This window comes from Prionailurus viverrinus, chromosome D3 (genome assembly GCF_022837055.1).
Source record: "Prionailurus viverrinus isolate Anna chromosome D3, UM_Priviv_1.0, whole genome shotgun sequence".
NCBI lineage: Eukaryota > Metazoa > Chordata > Mammalia > Carnivora > Felidae > Prionailurus > Prionailurus viverrinus.
In genome coordinates this window covers 79,571,646-79,591,835 of record NC_062572.1, presented here as the reverse complement: position 1 = coordinate 79,591,835, position 20,190 = coordinate 79,571,646, and positions in this window count along the sequence as shown.

Genomic DNA, 20,190 nt, shown 5'->3' with positions numbered 1-20,190 from the left:
TTGATTTTAAAGCTGTTCTTTCATACAGTGAGAGAGCACAGCAAAGTGTGTAGAGAGGCTTCTAGAGCAAAGCCCTCTATGGATGGCCACCTAATAGGTGGCTTTCTTGCCTGTGTCAGCCAAGAGAATTACATCAGTTGTTTGTACCTGGAAGGGATCCCACCTGGCTAGGATCCTCCCACCTGGAAAGTCTCCCTATATGACACCTGGAAGGCTTTATAGAAAAAAAAGAAGAAGGAGGAGGAGGAGGAGGAGGAGGAGGAGGAGGAAGAGGAGGAAGAGGAGGAAGAGGAGGAGGAGGAAGAGAAGGAGAAGAAGAAGAAGAAGAAGAAGAAGAAGAAGAAGAAGAAGAATTGACTACCTTTAGCTAAAATATAAAAATGTTTCTTAATCTTTAAAGTATAAATGATTACCTGTTTCCAAGCGGGCCCCCTAAAACCCTCACTTCTGTAACAGGATGCTAATAACACCATCTAATATCATAACAGGTGTCGTACATTAAAACCTGCTGTTTTTATTCTTCATCTGCCGTTGGCTTTCAGCTTTGTGGGTTATAATAGGTACAGTGTAACCACACGAGGCTGAAGTTGGCTGAGTTTCATTTCCAACCACCCCCAAGACAGAGCTTAATTTTACCTTTTGCTAAATGGATATCATAGTGGTATCACAGCGATCTTCACTTTGTTATTTCTACAGAATGCAAGGCACGTATACAGAAAAGGGCCAGTAAACATAATTGCCTTAAAGAGGCTATGCTTTTTAATATCTTTTTCATGCCATACAAATCCACATCACTGAAAGTCGATTTTTTAAAAATATTTTACCCACAAAATCAACTTGCTAATTATTTTTAACTGCTTTTGAATCAAAGCATTCAACCTCCTGATGGCCAAGATGACAGATGTGTCTTGGGACCCAGCACCCCAATGGGTGGTCTCTGGGGAAACGGAGGAGAGAAAGACACAACCCTCCCACTCCCACCCCAAACTCCCTTGGCCACATAGTGCATCTCAGGTCTACCCAAGGTTGTCCCCCCTCCAAAACCATACATTCAAATATGCTGCCTAGTTCATCCTGGCTGTTCCACAAAATGGCATAGACTGGGTGCCTTACAAATAACAGACTTATTTCTCACCGTTCTGAGGCTGGAAGTCCGAGATCAGACTCCTGGCATGGTTGGATTCCGGTGAGGGTCCTCTTTAGAGAGGCTGTTTTCTTTCATATGGTCATGGTGGAGAAAAAGAGAAAGAGAGAGAGAGGAAGGAAGAGGGAGAGGGAGGGAGAAAGGGAGGGGGGAAGGGGAGAGAGAGAGAGAAGGAGGGAGAGGGGGAGGGAGAGATGGGGAGAGAAGCAAACTGTCTTGGGACTCTAAGGAGGGCATGAATCCCATGCATGAGGGCTCCACCTTCTTGGCCTGACCCTGTCCCAAAGGCCCCACATCCTAATGGCGTCACATTGTGGGGTAGGGTTTCAACATATGAATTGGGGGTGGGACACACAGTCAGTCCATAACACATCCTTTTGGGGTTTTTTTTTAAAGCTTATTTATTTTGAGAGACAGAGAGAGAGAGAGAGGGCATCAGTGGGGGAGGGGCAGAGAGAGAGAGAGGAAGAGAGAGAATCCCAAGCAGGCCCCACACCACCAGCGCAGAGCCCAATGTGGGGCTCAAATCCATGAACCTCGAGATCATGACCTGAGTGAAGCCAAGAGTTGAACAGCCAACCAACTGAGCCACCCAGGCACCCCAGCATACCCTTTATTGGATGGCAAGCTCTCCCTCCCTGCTTTCAATCCCTTTCACCCACTACATCTCTCTCCAATTCCATCAAGACCTCCAGGTACTTGATGGAGCGCCTGGTGGCTCAGTCAGGTTAAGCCTCCAACTCTTGGTTTTGGCTGAAGTCATGATCTCACAGTTCGTAGATTCAAGCCCCACTCTGACAGGACAGAGCCTGCTTGGGATTCTCTCTTCCTCTCTGCCCTTCCCCTATTTGTGCTCTCTCTCTCTCTCAAAATGGATAAATACACCAAAAAAAAATTTTTTTTTAGACCTCCAGGAACTTGAGCCCTTCCTTTACTGTCAACCAGGCACGTCCGCTCTGTTCCCCATCCAGGAAGCGTGCGGTGGTCCTACCGAGACCTTCACCTCCCTGGTTCCCTTGCCCTTCTGTCCACTGCCCCAGACCCCAAGCTGGATCTAACCAACTATCTGCCTGTTGTTGTGAGCTGCTGGAGGAAAGCTCACCACCCCCCAGATTGGAACTTGACATCGATGTTTTCCTGGCCAGCTGTTCCTCTCGTGCTCCAGTGGCTATTTTCAACCTTCTCAGCTTTCTCCAAACCTTCTACCCCAGGACGGCAGATACAGCATGCTGTGGAGACAACCGGAGTCGTCTTCTTCCAGGACCCCGGGAAAACCACGTTTCACAGCCCCCCCTTAACATAGGGTGTGGTCATTCTGAGATCTAGTCGTAGAATTTGAGCAGAGTGATGTTCCCCTTCTCCCAGGAGTGGCCTATCCAAACCTCCCCTCTCTGTCTCTTGCCCCGTCTTCACAGTGGATGCTAACACCTGGGGCGGAACTTGGAGGTCACCCGTTAAGTCATGCAGGTTATAACAGGTACAGTGTCACCACATGAGGTTGAAGTTGGCTGGGGCTCATTTCTATCCACCCCTAAGACAGAGTCATATTTTACACTTTGCTGCTTTGTGATAGTATCCTTTACTTTGCTGTGTACATAGAATACAACGTATATACACAGAAAAGGACTCCTAAACATAATTACCCGGAAAAGGCTCTGTATCTCTTTCTCGTGACTCGGAACCTCTATCTGATGTGGCCCTGAATGACTCTGTGAAACAAATCACACACACACACACACACACACACACCCAACCCCTGCGCTTTCTGTGCCAAATGGATTTTACCTGAATGAGAAATAAACAACGGTCAGATCACAGAAGCAGATGGGAAGAGAACATCAGCTCGTCTCCCTCCTCACACCCAGCTCACCCTCCTTGTAGTGTGGCCTTGTTCCTGTTCTCCCGAAGAAGAAAAATGAAATCGTATTTTGTTCTCTTTTAAATGCTGGAGACCAACTTACTGTAGGCTGAACAGTTAGGGTTTCATGATACCTACTGTCACTGGAGGGATGACCTCACAGAAACTGAGAACAGCAATCATCACATGGCCTCCAGCACCTAAAACTCAGTGCGGAGAGGGAGAAATGAGGGCTGACCCGGGTTCTGTGCCTTCCCATGTCTCCCCCAGAATTATATCCCTAATGTAACATTTTTAGGCCCGAAAGTCTTTTGTTCTTCTTCCCTATGTGTCTATACCAAAAATAGGTATATAAATTGAAATTGAGAATGGTTTCTTTTGACCATAAATAAAAATATTTTTTGCTGGGGGCGCCTGGGTGGCTCAGTCGGTTGAGCGCCCGACTTCGGCTCAGGTCATGAGCTCACGGTCCGTGAGTTCGAGCCCCGCGTCGGGCTCTGTGCTGACAGCTCGGAGCCCGGAGCCTGCTTCGGATTCTGTGTCTCCCTCTCTCTCTGCTCCTCCCCTGTTCACACCCTGTCTCTCTCTCAAAATAAATAAAGATTTAAAAAAATATTATTTTTCTGGATTGAATTATCTTTTTTTAATGTTTTTTTAATTTTTTTTCTTAATGTTTTTATTTAGTTTTGAGACAGAGAGAGACAGAGCATGAGCAGGGAAGGGGCAGAGAGAGAGGGAGACACAGAATCGGAAGCAGGCTCCAGGCTCTGAGCCATCAGCACAGAGCCCGACGCGGGGCTCAAACTCACAGACTGCGAGATCATGACCTGAGCGAAGTCGGACGCTCAACCGACTGAGCCACCCAGGCGCCCCTTAATGTTTATTCTTAAGAGAGAGAGCATGCACACACGAGTGGCGGAGAGGCCGGGGGGTGGGGGCGTGGGGGGCAGAGGATCTAAAGCTTGCTCTGTGAAGGCAGCAGAGAGCCCAGTGCAAGGCTCAAATTTACCAACTGTGAGATCATGACCTGAAGTCGATGCTTAACTGACTGAGCCACCCAGGCGCCCCCTGCATTGAATCATCTTTACAATTGTTATCAGGAAACAAGGGATCAAAGTACCTGAATATCACATCTGCTAAGTCATTAAATATAAAATAAACATAAAGTAAAATATAAAACAAAAAATGTAAAATAAAAACCAAAATGTATTGAAAATAAAGCATTTAATAGATGAATGGGACTATTTCGTTTGCTGGTTTTGAGTTTGGGGCTTTTTTTCCCTCAATTATTTACTAAATCTGTGGGTGATAGACTGTTATTCTTCTTTCCATTTTTTGGAAACAATTGTGAAATAAACAAATAGGTAGAAAGGGAAGGCATTTGTCTACAAAAATGTACCTCAATTACTCGAACGCTTCCTCAGAATTCCTGGCAAAATTATTTTGACCATTTACCGTGAAAAATAAGCTACTTTTTTGGTTGTCTGTCATCAAAAACATCACTTGAATAGTCATCGGATTAAAAGCTCGCCACAGGCTTATGTCCTCTTCCTCTTGAAAAGTCCTTGATCTGCAGAAGAACTTACCAGTCCATCATTAGTCATTCGCTTTTCTCAACTCCTCACCTACACTTCCAGCTGCCCTTGGCTTTCATAGGCACGGTGTTCATCCCCAGGGCTGGTAGCCACGGCAAGATTCATAATAAATGGATAAAAGAGGACAGGATAGCAAACTCTCAGGCAGATACGTTTTAGGAATATATACATATGCCCGTTGAATATCAGGAAATTCATTCCTTAAACCTACCCACGTGTGTGTTCCCCTTGCAAAGCCTTTGCATGCCCTCCAAATACATGAAGGCCACCTATTGAAAACCATTAACGTAATGAATTGGTAGAGTCCCCAGGTGGAATCGCCTGGATTTTGGTGGATGCCGAAAAGCAAATGCCAATAAATTTCATATTTAAAAAAAAAAAAAAACAGACGCCATTTTGTGAAGAGACTCTCTTCCCTTAAGGGGAGAGACTGTTCTGGTCTCTTAAATTCATTAAAACTTTTTTTTTTTAATTCCTTGCTTGAATTTTTTTTTTTATTTATTTAAATTCAAGTTAGTTAACACATAGTGTCGTATTGGTTTTGGGAGTAGACTTTAGTGATTCATCGCTTACGTACAGCACCCAGCGCTCGTCCCAACAAGTGCCCTCCTGAATGCCCATCACCTATTTCGCCCATCCCACTCATGCTCTCTCTTTCAAAAATAAATAAACATTAAAAAAACTTTTAAGTATAAAACAGGCTGATGACATTTGAGAGTGGATCAGCAGTGGGAATTTTAGCTGCACATGGTATGTTTGGTTGACTCTGGGCTGGTTGTTTTTTTTTTTTTTTTAATGGTTATTTATTTTTGAGAGGGAGGGACAGAGAGAGCATGAGACACAGAATCGGAGGCAGCCTCCAGGCTCTGAGCAGAGCCCAATGCGGGGCTCGAACTGATCAACTATGAGATACTGACGTGAGCCAAAGTCAGACACTTAACTGACTGAGCCACCCAGGCACCCCTTTGTCTGTTTTTTTTAAATTTATTTATTTATTTTTTATTTTTTAAAATGTACATCCAAGTTAGTTAGCATATAGCGCACCCATGATTTCAGGAGTAGATTCCTTAGTGCCCCTTCCCCATTTAGCCCATCCCCCCTCCCACCACCCCTCCAGCAACCCTCAGTTTGTTCTCCATATTTATGAGTCTCTCCTGTTTTGTCCCCCTCCCTGTTTTTATATTATTTTCTTTCCCTTCCCTTATGTTCATCTGTTTTCTCTTTAAAGACAGGTGTATTACTCACGCCAAGCCAATCAGCTAGCGCCATCACGGGAGGGGCTCTGTGGCCATCTGTCCTGGGGCAGCCTGGAGTAACAGGACTTTCACTCACCCCCTGAGGCTATTGGCGTGGCTGAGGCAGCCTGCTATATTTGGTGCTTGTCCCTAATTAGAAGAGGCAACGGCCAGTGTCCTCTAGGACCCGAGTCTGGAAGGAAACACCCCTGTCCCTTTCGCTGCAGCAAGTGACAGCTGGACCCTGACTACAGTGATCCGTGGAAATTCTAATCCTTGACTTGCTTTTGGCCAGGGACACTACTCTCCTTTACTCCCTCTGGGTCTAGGGAAGAGAAGAGGTAGCATTAAAATTTCCTTTTTTATTCACACTGTCAGTCTATGTTTTACATGAAGAAGGACCCCAGAACCAGAGAGTGACTGTTAAGCAAATCAACCCGCTAGACTCTGACCGAATTAGCATCCCAAGTGTGGACAGAGCTCTTTACACCACACCACTTGGCAGGCTGCTAGTTAACTTCTGGAATGGAGCCCTGCTCCTCCACTCTTCTTGATTCAGTGAGGGACAGGTTGGGCTGGACACAGAACCACAGGCACAAAATGCAGCTGCCGAAGACTGCCATTGCCTCAGGAACAAAATGAAAGGTCACTGTCACTTTGAGACCGCTGTCACCGTCCTTAACCTCCGCCGTCCCCTCCCAAGCTCCCTGTTCCTGGCCACGCCTAACTCCTCAACTGGCTCAGGAAACTATGTCCTGCTTCAGGAATCTTCCAGCTCACACCTTTCCTTCACAACTTGAAAACACCGAAGATTCTCTCTAGCAACTCCTTGCAGACAAACATAAAATGCAGATACAATGACTAAAATACCTTGAACCTGCAAAAGACGTAAACGAAAGTATAGATTCCAGAAACAGATCAAACGACATTCTAGACTGTAATTTGTTGTCAGGTAGGCATTTCAAATCAATGGCCTAAAGAGCATCGTTTCATCAATGGTGGTGGGATGACCATTTGGAAGATGAATAAATCTGCATCTCAACTTTTCTCTTTAAGCCCAAAGAGATTCCAGAGGAACCAAAAGTTTAAACATAACAACCCTAAAACTTCTAGATGAAATAGAGGGGGGGATTTGTACACGTTCTTGAGTAGGGAAGACATTTTTGAATAAGGATACAAAATCATAAATGTTAAAGGAAAAGGTTATTAAATCTGTTGCCATAAAAATATAAAACTTACATTGAAATGTAACATTATTTGATAAATATATCAAGCAAAGGGCAAACAACGGACAAGTCCAAATGACTTACTTGATTCGATTATTATCTTTTTTTTCCCCTAATATTTACACGGATTATTTAATCCACTATTGCATTGGCTGGATCCTCCTCGAAAGCAGTGTAGAACTAATCAATAAGTTGAGATAATAGTAATTTCTGTCATATTCCCAATTTTGTCTCCAACGACTTCTTTTGCACTATAATGCTCGGTCTGATGTTCGCTTTTGTGTTTTGGTACATCTTATTATATTCGAGTAGCTTTTTTCTAAAGTAGATACTCACTGAATTAACACAAGCCTTTGGAGAACCTCTTTGTATTATGAATTTTTCTTTCCATTTGTTACTGTAACAAATTATTATTTACACATTCTTGCATGTCAAACAATTCTTGCATTCCAGAATAAAACTACTTAATTTCTGTATGTTATTCTTCTGATACAATACTGCATTGAATATATGAATATTTTATTAGAATGTTTACATCTATATCCATAAGCGAATTAGTCTATAATTTTACTTTGGAAGTGTATTTATTGGCTCTTATAAAATGCAATGCCAGGTTCATGAAAGGTACTGGGAAACTCAGAATACTGTATTTCATAAAATAATTTGAGGTACCTTTCATCTACTTCTGGAGAACTGTTCTTACACTATTTTGAGCCATATACTTTGAAGAATTTAATGAAACCATTAGACTTTAGCTCCAGAAAACAGAATGTGCTTACTTAAACTTGGTTTTGAGTTTGTTTGTTTGTTTTTTAATGTTTATTTATTTTTGAGAGAGAGAAAGATCACAAGCAGGGGAGGGGCAGAGAGAAAGAGAAACAGAATCCCAAGCAGGCTCCGCCCCGTCAGCACAGAGCCCAACACGAGGCTCGAACTCACAAACCATGAGATCATGACCTGAGCCAAGACCAAGAGTCAGACACTTAACCGACTGCGCCACCCAGGTTTCCCTTACCTAAACATAATTTTGCATGAAATTTCCAGGGGCTCCTGAGAGGTCACAGGCAAACTCTGCATTATACCCCTGGCCAATGAGAACTCGAAAGAAATGGCCTATTTATCTATTAGTGGAAACCACAGGCCTTAAGCATAAACAGACCGATGCAACTGGAAACTAATGCAGAAGTCTGACGTTGCCAGGATAGAAATATGACTCCATCTGATTCTTTTGTTCCTGTGATAGGAACCCGGGCCCCGATGCCCGACCGCTGCAATGAGCCAGGACCCTATCGGCTACTAGAAAGGAACGTACGCTCATCCCTCAGGACACCTGCATGCATTAGGACATGTAGTTTGCACCTTCCCCTAGCCATGGCTGTTGCTGACAATCTTTGGCGTACGTGCTGTTCCTTTCCTGGTTGGAAGAACAGAGCCAGTGTGATGCAACAAGAAATACTTATTTGGTCTTAGTCCCTGGTCCCTGACACAGAGCATCTAAACCCTCCACGTCTCCAGAGGGAGGAGTGTCTTTTTGTCTGATCATGCAATAGTTGCGGGCCGGGGGAACCCCTAGGCCACTTCAGGCCAGAGGCTGGTCTCCAGAGAGGCCACCAGGATGCTTTCAGCTCCACCCCCCTGAGGGCAAAGGGAGGGACTGGAGACTGAGTTCAATCACATTGAATCAATCAAGCCTTCCTAGAGGAACCTCCATAAAAGTCTCTAAACGACTAGCTTCTGGAGCTCCTGGGTTGGTGAGCACGCGGAGCTGTGGGGGGGGGGGGGGGGGGGGGGGATGCTGTACCCAGAGAGGGCCAGGAAACCCCACTCCCCTCCCCCCCCCCGCTTTGCCCTATGCACCTCTGCCATTTGACCTTTCCTGAGTTGTGTTTTTTTATGATAAACTGATACGTGTAAGTGTTTCCTGGGTTCTGTGAGCCATTCTGGCAATCATGGAATGTGAGGAGGAGGTCGAGGGAATCCCCGACTTATAGCCAATCAGGCAGATGTATAGGTGTGAGGGCGATCTCGGGGACCATGCTAACCTCCAGGGACGTTATTGACACAATTGATGATCCAGAATTGTACTGAATCAGAGACTTAGGGGCGCCCGGCTGGCTCAGTCAGAAGAACATGCAACTCTTGATCTCGGGGTCGTGAGTTCAAGTCCCGCCTTGGGGGTAGAGATTTTTTTTTTTTTTTAACTCTTTTAAAAACCTAGAGAATGGGAGACTTGCTCAGTGGGCAGAAGAACTCCCCCACGTTTGGCGTTAGAAATGTTGTGAGTTACACAGTTGAGAAGCCAGTTCCCGTTTCTCCCATTTCCCAGTAAGCCGCTGAGACAGCACCCTCCACTCCCCTGGGGGTACTTGTGCAATCCCGTCTGAAGCGGGGAAAACGTGAACCCCCTTCTCCCTGTCTTCTTCCCTCCTGCTCTAGGGAAGACTGAAGGTTGCGTTCAAGCTCATTTTGTCTTACTCCTACCCCATGCAGCTGGCTTCTCCACATCAAGGCCCTCTCACTTGAAAAGGAACCTGGGGGGCGCCTGGGTGGCTCAGTCGGTTGGGCGTCCGACTTCAGCCAGGTCACGATCTCGCAGTCCGTGAGTTCAAGCCCGGCGTCAGGCTCTGGGCTGATGGCTCAGAGCCTGGAGCCTGTTTCAGATTCTGTGTCTCCCTCTCTCTGACCCTTCCCTGTTCATGCTCTGTCTCTCCCTGTCTCAAAAAAAAAAAAAAGAAAGAAAGAAAAGGAACCTGGGTGGGGTGCCTGGGTGGCTCAGTCAGTTAAGCAGCCAACTCTTGATTTTGGCTCAGGTCATGATCTCACAGTTTGTGAGTTTGAGCCCCGCATGGGGCTCTGTGCTGACAGCACGGAGCCTGCTTGGGATTCTCTCTCTCCCTCTCTCTCTGCCCCTCCCCTGCTCTCTGTCTCTCAAAATAAATAAATACACTTCAAGAAAGAAAGAAAGAAAGAAAGAAAGAAAGAAAGAAAGAACAGGCCAGATGGGAAAGAACCTACTTCTGAGCACAAAATGAGAACTAAAATGCAGAGCATCCTTAAACCTTCAGTCTTCTGAATGTGTCTTATCGGACTCTGAGAACTCTTTGTGAAAAGTCAAAGAGAAAGTCACACGGTAAATAGTTGTATTCTCCTCCTGCCCCCGATCACATTTACCTACTTCCAGAAATAAGTTTTATTCTGACTCAGCCCCAGAATTTGAGTCACGGACACTCCCACACATACTTGGCAAGCCTTGGCCTAGATCCTCTATCCTTTCAGACCACCAGACTTGCCTAACTGCTTGGCGATTAAGAGTGGTCTTTCTCACCAGTTATCCAGTTCAGGTCCTTCCTCTGGTTAAAATAACAACACTCTCACTCAGAATGGAATTTGGCCACCAAGCCCAGTTTTTCCCGTTGGGCCGGTCTGGAGACCTGGGTTGGGGTTGTGACTGTGGTTTGAAGAGCTGTCTTTCCCGAAGCAGTGGACTTGTATGGCGTCCGTGAGGAAGCAGGCTGAGACTTGTGGATCTCCAACAGAAGGGCCCACGTTCTCTCGTCAGCCCCTTGTGCAATTGTCCCTCATTCTGTAAATTAACATATTCACTTTCTTCACGTTGATGGTTCCTGTTCTTCCTGGAAGACATAAACAACAGTGGCAGCTTTATGGCCAGGAATGACAATACTTTTCTAGGTCTAAAATAACAATAGTTACGTAGCGCTTACTTATGCCCAACACCGTGTTAAGTTCTTTCTGTATAATAACTCATTTTATCGACACAGCAACCCTATGCGGTGGGTTCTGGTATTATCCCTAGATTACAGGTGGGAAAACCGAGCCACAGAGTGGCTAAGTGACTTGCCCACTGTCTCACAACTGTAGAGTGATGGGTTCAACACCAGACTCAATGCCCTTGGCTACCGCTCAATTCCGCTTCACATATGATATATTTCTGAATGGGACTCAGTAAGAGCGACAATCTCAATCAATGGAAACCCTAATTGGGACCTCAGGAGGCATGCATTCTCCAACAGATATGACAGGCCCCAAATACAAACACAAAAATAGGAGAAAGGCTGTGAGTCAACTACTCATTTCTGAGCATCCTTCCTGCTGGATGAAGGAAATGAGCATGCATGTGTGCAGTAAAACACGAATTTTGAAACACAATTGGGAAAAGCGTATTTTTTTTTTTTTGGTGAGTAATCTCTATACCCAACGTGGGGTTCGAACTCACAACCCCGAGATCAAGAGTCACACACTCCACTGACTGAGCCAGCCAGGCGTCCCCGGAATGTTATTTTGTTAAAGAAACACATTTGGCTATTTTCAGAACAGCCTTATAGAGAATCAAAACAACTTAAATTTCTTCTAAAAATATCTAATTCCTCTAATAACAGAAAATAATAATCTCATTTTTATGAAAGTGATTCTTTCTCTCTCTCTCTTTCTTTTATTTGAGAGACAGTGTGTGAGCAGGGGAGAAAAACAGAGGGAGAGAGAGAGAGAGAGGCAATCTAAAACAGGTTCCATGCTCACCGCAGGATTCCACGACCCTGGGATCATGACCTGAGCCAAAATCAAGAGTCGAATGTTCAACCGACTGAGCCACCCAGGGGCCCCGAAAATGATTCTCATTGTTTGATTTCACATGCAAACATAGAACAACAACAAAAAGCAAGCAAGCAAACAAACAAAACTACACAAATTTCAAACCACGAGATTTATCTACACGAAGATCGGAAGATTGGTTTTTCCCTCACTGCTGTCTAATCCAGGATCCTTCCCATCCACGGAAAAGGAGATAGCTCAACTTCCCAGCAAACGGGCACTGCTTTTGAGGTGGCAGGATAGGGTTTTTAGTTTTGGGTTTTTTGCTTTTTAATATTTGCACTGTGGTACACCCCACATGTATTCCAGAGTGTTGAAAACATAACGCACAGCTTGAAGAAGAACCGTCAGGGGACATGTATGAAGCCACCACCACTCTGACTAAATCCGGGGCCGGGGATACAGATGGAAGACGTACGTGCCATCCTCCTCACCGCAAACACAGCCCAAGAGAGCCCCCAGAGGGGACTTTCATCTCTCTCCCCTCTTCTGTCCTCAGGATGACGACAAGGTGTGCTGGTTTCTGAGGGCCGCCATAACAAATACCACAGACCAGATGGCTTACACAGCAGAAATGTGTTTTCTTGCAATTCTGCAGACTAGAAGTCCAAGATCAAGTTGTCAGCAGGGTTGGTTTCTCCTGAGGCCTCTCTCCTTGGCTTTCTTGGCTTCCCGTTGTGTCCTCACTTGGTATTCTCTCTGCCCAGATTTCCTCTCCTCATATGAGCACCAGTCAGATGGGATTCGGGCCCACCCTCACTGCCTCATTTTAACTTAATCACCTCTTTAAAGTCCCCACCTCCGAAGAGAACCCCAATCTGAGGTACTGAAGCTTAAGGTTTTAACATATGAATTTGGGGGAAGGGGGTTGACACAATTCAACTTATACCAGTGGCCTTGGGGCCAAAGATGGTAAAGCCACAAGACGGAAGGATCCTGGGTCCTCAAATCACTCCTGGGAAGAGAGAAGCCTAGAGCACCTCTCAACCAGGAGCATTAGCAGGAGACTTTATGTGACCACAAATGAAATTTCTGTTTTGCTAACTCGCTTATATTTGAGGATTGTTCATAGCAGTGAGCATACACTGAACAACACTCCAGTGAAGGAAAACTCAACCATCCCCTACTGAGTTTGGCTAATTAAATCAGGCATTAACATACTAGCTTCAAGTGACGAGAAAACGGCACAGGTAAAGGGGAACGATTGTCAGGTCGTAGCCTCCCAAACTGATTTGGTGACATGGACCACGTACATCGGCTCCTGAGAGAATCAGTGCTTCAGCTGACGCTCAAGCGTGTGAATAATTTGAACTAAACTTTTGTAGGTGCGGTGAAGAGTTCTCGTTCGTAAGCGTGCCTAACAGGATTACAGAATCAACACATCCGGAATCGGTTGATTTGCAATTGTTGGGTAAATTGATCAATCCGCACATTCTGACAGCTTTTCAGTCTCCGCTCGATGTGTCGAAGTGCGAAGATGGGAAGTAGAGGGTCTGCCCACACCCAGTAACCTTCTGTTCAGAGGCAGCACATCAGAGTGTTAAGAGAAAAACAAAAAGACCTAGACAGGAACCTTCCTGACAGTTCCCACATCCTGGGTTGCTGAGCTGGGCATCCCCCACCCGCCCCTGCCATGAGCAGTAAGGAGATACCTATGCACAGATCCGGGATCCAGGCGAGTGTTGCTTGGAGGGCGGTCTTCCCTGAAGGACAGGACACCGAAGGAGGTGAAGGGTGCTTCCTCACAACTTCCTGGTGCTGGAGACTGCTCCAGCGGACCCCGCTGCTGTCCACCTGTGGTCCCGTTGTCCCGAGCCTCACTGGACTCTCCTGCTCTTCCAGTCCTTTTGGTCCTTTCTGTCTTAGACAACGTTACCTAGACTTCACTCGTGGGAGAACTGCCTCTGCTTGACACTCTCTTCCTCCAAATCTTTTTTCATCCTCTACCTGGAAACTAGAAGCCAGGAGTTTGGTTCTGATTCTGCTGTGACAATTCTTCGCTAAGAAAACGGGGCTCGGTTTCCGTCTGCCCGGCAGCAGGAGGTTCGTGGAGTCACCCACCTAAAACTCGGTGAATATATCAAAGCATCTTCCTGCCGTGCTATAGAAATAAAGAGCCGGGAAAATGTCACCCTTGCCTTATGTTTGGCCGGCAGGGGGAGAAAACAATCAAAGAAAGCTGCAAGTTATCTAGGGAAGCATTTACAGCCAAAGGCCATGTGACCTCTGGTGGGAATCCCTGGCAAGGAGTCTGATAGGATGATGCGGTCACACTGGACTTGACAGGGAAGTTGCTGGCTATGGGGTGAGAGGAAACGCTCCTCCCAGACGACAGGAGGCATGTGGGTTGCCAGGCACTGGTGTCCTCTTGCGGATGAATCCTGGCCCTGTTTGGTGGCATTCCAAAGACACATGTCATCTGGGGTGTTCCGGTCAGAGCTACAACCATGGAAATGAGCCTCCTGTTTAGATTACAAGGCAATAGTGAACACAGTTTAGATATACTACATTAGCCACTCAGGATGGCTGATTTCCCTCTGTTTCACACCAGAGTGAACCAGATAAAAGTCAACCTCATGGTATGTTGACAGCATTAAAAACTTGAAATGATATACAAGTGGCAGTCACCACTCAGGCTTCCAGACCAGAGTATTCTACCATGGTGTTATCTTTGTGAGACACTTTGCATTTGAGAGTAGCAAGAAGCCACAGGTGACTGTCAGTAGGTTGCCCCTCGCTCAGACTATTATTCGGGGTGGATTGTAGCCTTGATGTTTTTTGCCCTTCTCTGGCCATGGGAAGCTCTGAAAAAGACCGGAGGCTTCTTTGGACTCAGAAACGGCCAAAGAGATCGGCATACACACGCACAAAACAGCACTAGGACCTGTTTTCCACTGCTTGGCCTGTTCCAGGAATCTGAGCAGGAGAGGGTGAACGTTGCCGCCATGAGTTTTTGGTGGTTTGGTCATTTGGGTTAGAGGGCGGTTTGGTCTGGTTTATTCTTACACCCTACTTCCAGAACGGGCAGCAAATCACAAGAAAATTAGCCAAGATCATGAATCTTCAATGGGACTTATGGAATTACCACCCCTCCACACACACACACACACACACACACACACACACACATACACACACACACTTCGCTTCTATCTCCGAGTCCAGAGCTTTCTCCACTTTAACGTATCGCCTCGTTGGTCATCACCTGCTGTCAGAAAAGCCACCCGGTGGCTGTGAACCAAGCATCTCCCCTCGCGACTTCTTCAAGCGTCTTCGAGCATCTTCTACCACGACTGTGACTTCGGCACGATGGCTCCACTCTGTCCGCACGAGGGAAACTCGCGTGAAGGACGGTGCCACGTCGGTGCAAGGTTCTAACTGAGACAAGGAACCGTACACACAGCACACGGCGGGTGCTGAGTAAGTTGTTTATTAAGGAATTAATGAATAACTGTGTAAATAAAGCATGGTGCGTTGTCAAGACATTATACACATGCTGAACAGCCCAAATGTATCGTGGGCTTCTTAGGTCTAACATTCTCGAAATACGTGGCTAAAGTTTAGCCGATAATGCTAAACTTATTAATGGCGCCAAGCATACACCCCAAATTCGGGTCACTCTAGCGTTCTGACGCTTTAAGTCAAACATCAAAACGAGGAACATAGGGGATAACGGGAGCCTGGCTGGCTCAGTCAGTAGAGCGTGCGACTCTTAATCTTGGGGTCATGAGTTCAAGCCCCACCTTGGCCATGGAGATCGCTTAAAAACCAATAAATAAATAAACCCGCATTATCAGGAAACTTTAAAAACAAAAAAAGAACAAAATGTGATAAAAAGAGAGCTGCTTATTCTTTGCAATTAAAATACTCTTAAATACTCTTAAGGTTATAGTAAAGCCGTGAAATTGTTCAGAACCAGCCCGGCCGATGGTCTTACGAAGCCCAGCTGTCCTGTGAAAGGTGAGCAAAGCTTCACTTTTCTGAACACTTTACTTTTCAATACGCGGCCCCAGTACCTTCTCTCGTCTGGATGCACAGAAGTCTTGCTAGCCCCACTTTATAACAGAACAAAAAGAAATCCTGGACTAAAAACAGCAGCCAGCGTCGCACCACTGGTGGGGGCAAGACCCGAGACTAAAATGAACATTTTCCAGTGTACCTAGAAGCTAGCGATGCCTAGAGAGCCAGAGCCGTGGGCTTGAGCACTGACATTCTCCAAAGTGCCTTGCGCATCGCAGGCTCTCAGCAGTGCTCCTGGAATTAGTTCCCACAGGGAGAGGGACAGTCAGCTTCATCACGAAGACCAAGGACACGGCCTCTGGAATCAGACAGATCTAAGTTCTGTCTCGACCTCCGCATTTAGTCTTCTGACTTTGAGCAGGCCTCCAAATCTCCTAACCTTCAGTTTCTCCCCTTGTTAAAAAAAAAAAAAAGAAAAAAAGCGATAACCATACTTCGTCCTGAGCATTGCTGTAAGAATTAAATGAAATTAGGGGCGCCTGGGTGTCTCAGTCGGTTAAGCCTCTGACTTTGGCTCAGGTCATGATCTCACAGTTCGTGAGTTCATGCCCTACGTCGGGCTCTGTGCTGACAGCTCAGAGCCTGGAGCCTGCTTTGGATTCTCTGTCTCCCTCTCTCTCTCTGCCCCGACCCCACTCATGCTCTCTCTCTCTCTCTCTCTCTCTCTCTCAAAAAATAAACATTAAATTTTTTTTAACATTTTTATTTATTTTTGAGAGACAGAGAGAGAGACAGAGCACGAGTGGGAAAGGGGCAGAGAGAGAGAGAGGGAGACACAGAATCTGAAACAGGCTCCAGGCTCTGAGCTGTCAGCCCAGAGCCCGACGTAGGGCTCGAACCCACGAACCGTGAGATGGTGACCTGAGCCGAAGTTGCACGCTCAACCAACTGAGCCACTCAGGCGCCCCAACATTAAATTTTTTTTAATTAAAAAAAAAAAGAATTAAATGAAATTATGCTTACAAAGCACTTAAAGCCAGAGCTGGCACACATTATTCAATCAGAAGGGTAGACTAGTATTAAAACAAGGACCTAGAGACAGTATTTAATCCCTCCTTGCTCTCCAGCCAACTTCCTACCAAACCTGTTACAAGACACTGTAGCTTAAAATAAAACAACTGGGAAAGTCTCTTGTGTCCAACTGTACTGAGCCCCACCCTGCCGGGCCCCGTTGTGTTGGCTGAAGAACGTGGTCTGAGTCATCCCAGCTGCTGGCAGGGCAATTTTAAGTCCCATGGGGCCATGTCCCTGAGCAGAGCCACAATACCCCACGCCCAGCTTTCCTGTCTGCAGAGAGATAAATGACACGGGGGAGGCTCTATGTGCTCCTGGGTGTCTGGGCAATCAACGGGGGACCAGTGTCTTATGGGAGTACCCAGCCTTGATTTGTGGGCGGAAGGCAGAGACCCCTGGCTCACACCGCCCCAGTTTGCAGAGAAAAGTGGAGAGGCATTGGATTATTTTTGTGAGTAACTAATTAAACAATTAAAGCTATTTCCCTACCTGACATAAGAGGCCGAACTCTTTTTCAGTCCTATGAACTTACCTGTTCGCTGGTTCTCCTTCACCGGCTCGTTAAAGCAAGCAAGCAAGAAAAAACACTTCCTGAAAATTAGCTGCTGAGTCACCCCACAAAGGCAACTGTGGCCCTTTTCAGCATCAACGGGTCTGTGAGCTAGCTCACTTTTCAGGCTCCCGTTAGAGGCCCTGTTCTCATCACCCCCCACCCACCTCCTATTCTGTAGGCAGCCCCCCACGTAACTGGGGCTTTTTTTCTTTTCTTTTCTTTTCTTTTCTTTTCTTTCCTTTTCTTTCTTTTTTTTTTTTGTGTGTGTGTTTATTTTTGAGAAAGAGTAAAAGAGTGCAAGCAGGGGAGGGGCAGAGAGAGACACACACACCGAATCCGAAGCAGGCTTCAGGTCAGCACAGTGCCCGACGCGGGGCTCGAACCCACGAACTGCGAGATCGTGACCTGAGCCGGCTGAGCCACGCAGGCACCCCGAGCCGGCCTGCCCCTCTCACCACACCCCCCCTTAGAAGCTATGCGGCATCCCTGTCTGTGGCCCTGATTCTTCCTGGAAGCTAATAGTATAGGAAGTGGGCCAGAGGCCTCAGAAGCCAGCTGCCTGCACCCACTCCCTGCAGCTGCGGCATCCACCCAGAGCTTCAAGGAAGTTCTTGAAACGTACACCAGAAGTACCTTAAATCATGTTCCTCATGGGCCCCAACACGCCCTCCCCCATAGCACGGATGGCGTTGACCGATATGCCCTCTTGCTTATTTAAAGAGCAGAGGGGGTCAGAATCTGAATGTAAGTACAAAAGGAGGTGGGGGGCGTGGGGGCCTTCTGGTTCAGTGGTTCCCAGCCCAGCTGCACCCTGCAATCCTCTGAGGACCTTGGAAACTACAGATGCTCAGGTCCCACCTCTGGCCAATTGAATCAGAGTCTCTGTCCCCCACCCCGGGAGGCGGGGAGGGGACCAGGCATTTTAAATCTCCGCAGGAAGTCTCCCTGCAGCTAAATGTTAGAACCACCACCAAAGCAGTCCAATGGTTCATAAATATTACTGAGTCATAGGCTCTCTTGACAAAACAATGGATGCCCTCCGCAGAAAAAAATAACCTTCTTTTTTTTTTTTTCTCAGTGCTATTTATCATTGAGAGAGAGAGGGAGAGCTCACGAGCAGGGGATGGTCCGTATTCTTCCTTCTCTCCTAGTGGTGAGTTCTCCTCCCAAACAGTTTTCTCTGATGGAACCTAGCAAGACACCACAAATGATGAGAAAGGCAATGGCTGCTGTGTATCTCATCAAAAGTCTTTATGGATCCCATCTCGGGCCGATCACGTGATAACACTGCAATCCATAAGTCCATTCAAACCGCCTCCTTGAAGTTTACCAATTATCCTTCATACCTCTTGCTGTGGGTTGAATTGTGTCCTGCGGCTATGGTGAAGTCCTAACTCCCAGTATGATTGCAACCTGTTTTGGAAATAGGGTCTTTATAGACGTGATCAAGATAGGATGAGGTCGTTAGGATGGGCCCGCACCCAATATGACCAGTATTCTTTTTTTTTTTAATGTTTATTTATTTTTGAGACAGAGTAAGAGTAGGGAGGAGCAGAGAGAGAGGGAGCACGAACCCAAGAACCACGAGATCATGACCTGAGTCAAAGTCGGACGCCTCACCAACTGAGCCACCCAGGCGCCCCTGAACGGTGTTCTTACACGAAGAGGAAAAGACCATGGTGAAGACCTCGGCACACAAGGAGGAGGCTATGTCATCGTAGAGACAGAGATCGAGTAACGCATGCTTCTAGAAACCACGGAAAGCAAGGATTGCCAGGTGAGAAAAGGCAAGGAAGGATTCTCCTCTACAGGTTTCAGCGGGAGGGTGGCCTTGCTGACAACTTCATTTCAGATTTCTGGCGTCCAGAACTGTGAGAGAATGAGTCTCTGTTGTTTTAAGCCACCCAATTTGTGGCGCTTCGTAAGACAGCCCTCGGAAACTGATATATCCCCTCCTGTCCCGTGGAGAGAAACAGCAAGCTGGTGTGCAAAAGCCACTCAGGACTGCTGCTGGGCTCTGTGCACCAGCCTTCCTGCCTAGTATGGTCGAGAGATTTCTAGGGGCCCCTGGGTGGCTCAGTCGGTGAAGCGTCTGACTTCGGCTCAGGTCATATCTCACGGCTCGTGAGTTCGAGCCCCAGGTCGGGGCTCTGTGCTGAGAGCTCAGAGCCTGCAGCCTAATTCCGATCTGTGTCTCTGTTTCTCTCTGCTCCTCCCCCACTCATGCTCTCTCTCTCTCTCTCTCTGTCTCTCTTGTGCACGCACTCTCAAAAATAAATAAGCATTAAAAAAAAAACCTTTTTTAAAAAAAGTGATTTCTTCAATGGGACCTCTGAGGCTATACTCTGCTCTGCTTTTTAGGAAGATTCCGCTTGTATATTTTGTTCCCTATGGTTTCACTCATGGCGCCCTGTTCGTTCTCTTGGAGCACTTGTCACTGTCTCTACTGTCCATCTCCCCACCTGGATCGTGACTTCCCTGGGAGCAGGGATAATGCCTGTCTTGTCCACAGCCCACACCTCTCCCACTGTCTGGCATAAAGTAATCTCTGGACGAAGGCTTGAGTGAGTGCATGAACGTGCAAACGGTACTCCATCTTGATCTTTTCGGTTTTAAAGATTTCAGTTTTTATTTTTAAGTAATCTCTTCACCCGACGTGAGGCTTAAATTCGCAACCCAAAGATTAAGAGGCCCCGCTCCACAGACTGAGCCGGTCAGGTGCCCCTAACGATCTTTATCTTAATGGACTTTGCTGCAGCTTCACCCTCTTGGTCACCTCCCCTTCTCATCTGAACGATGCCAAATATTCTCCTGACCATTGTGATTATTCCTTCTTCTTAATTTCACTGGCTTCTCTTTCTCTGCACATACCAAAGCCCTTGTGTTCCTAGGTTCTTTTTTTTTTTCAAGTTTATTTATTTATTTTTAGTAATCTCT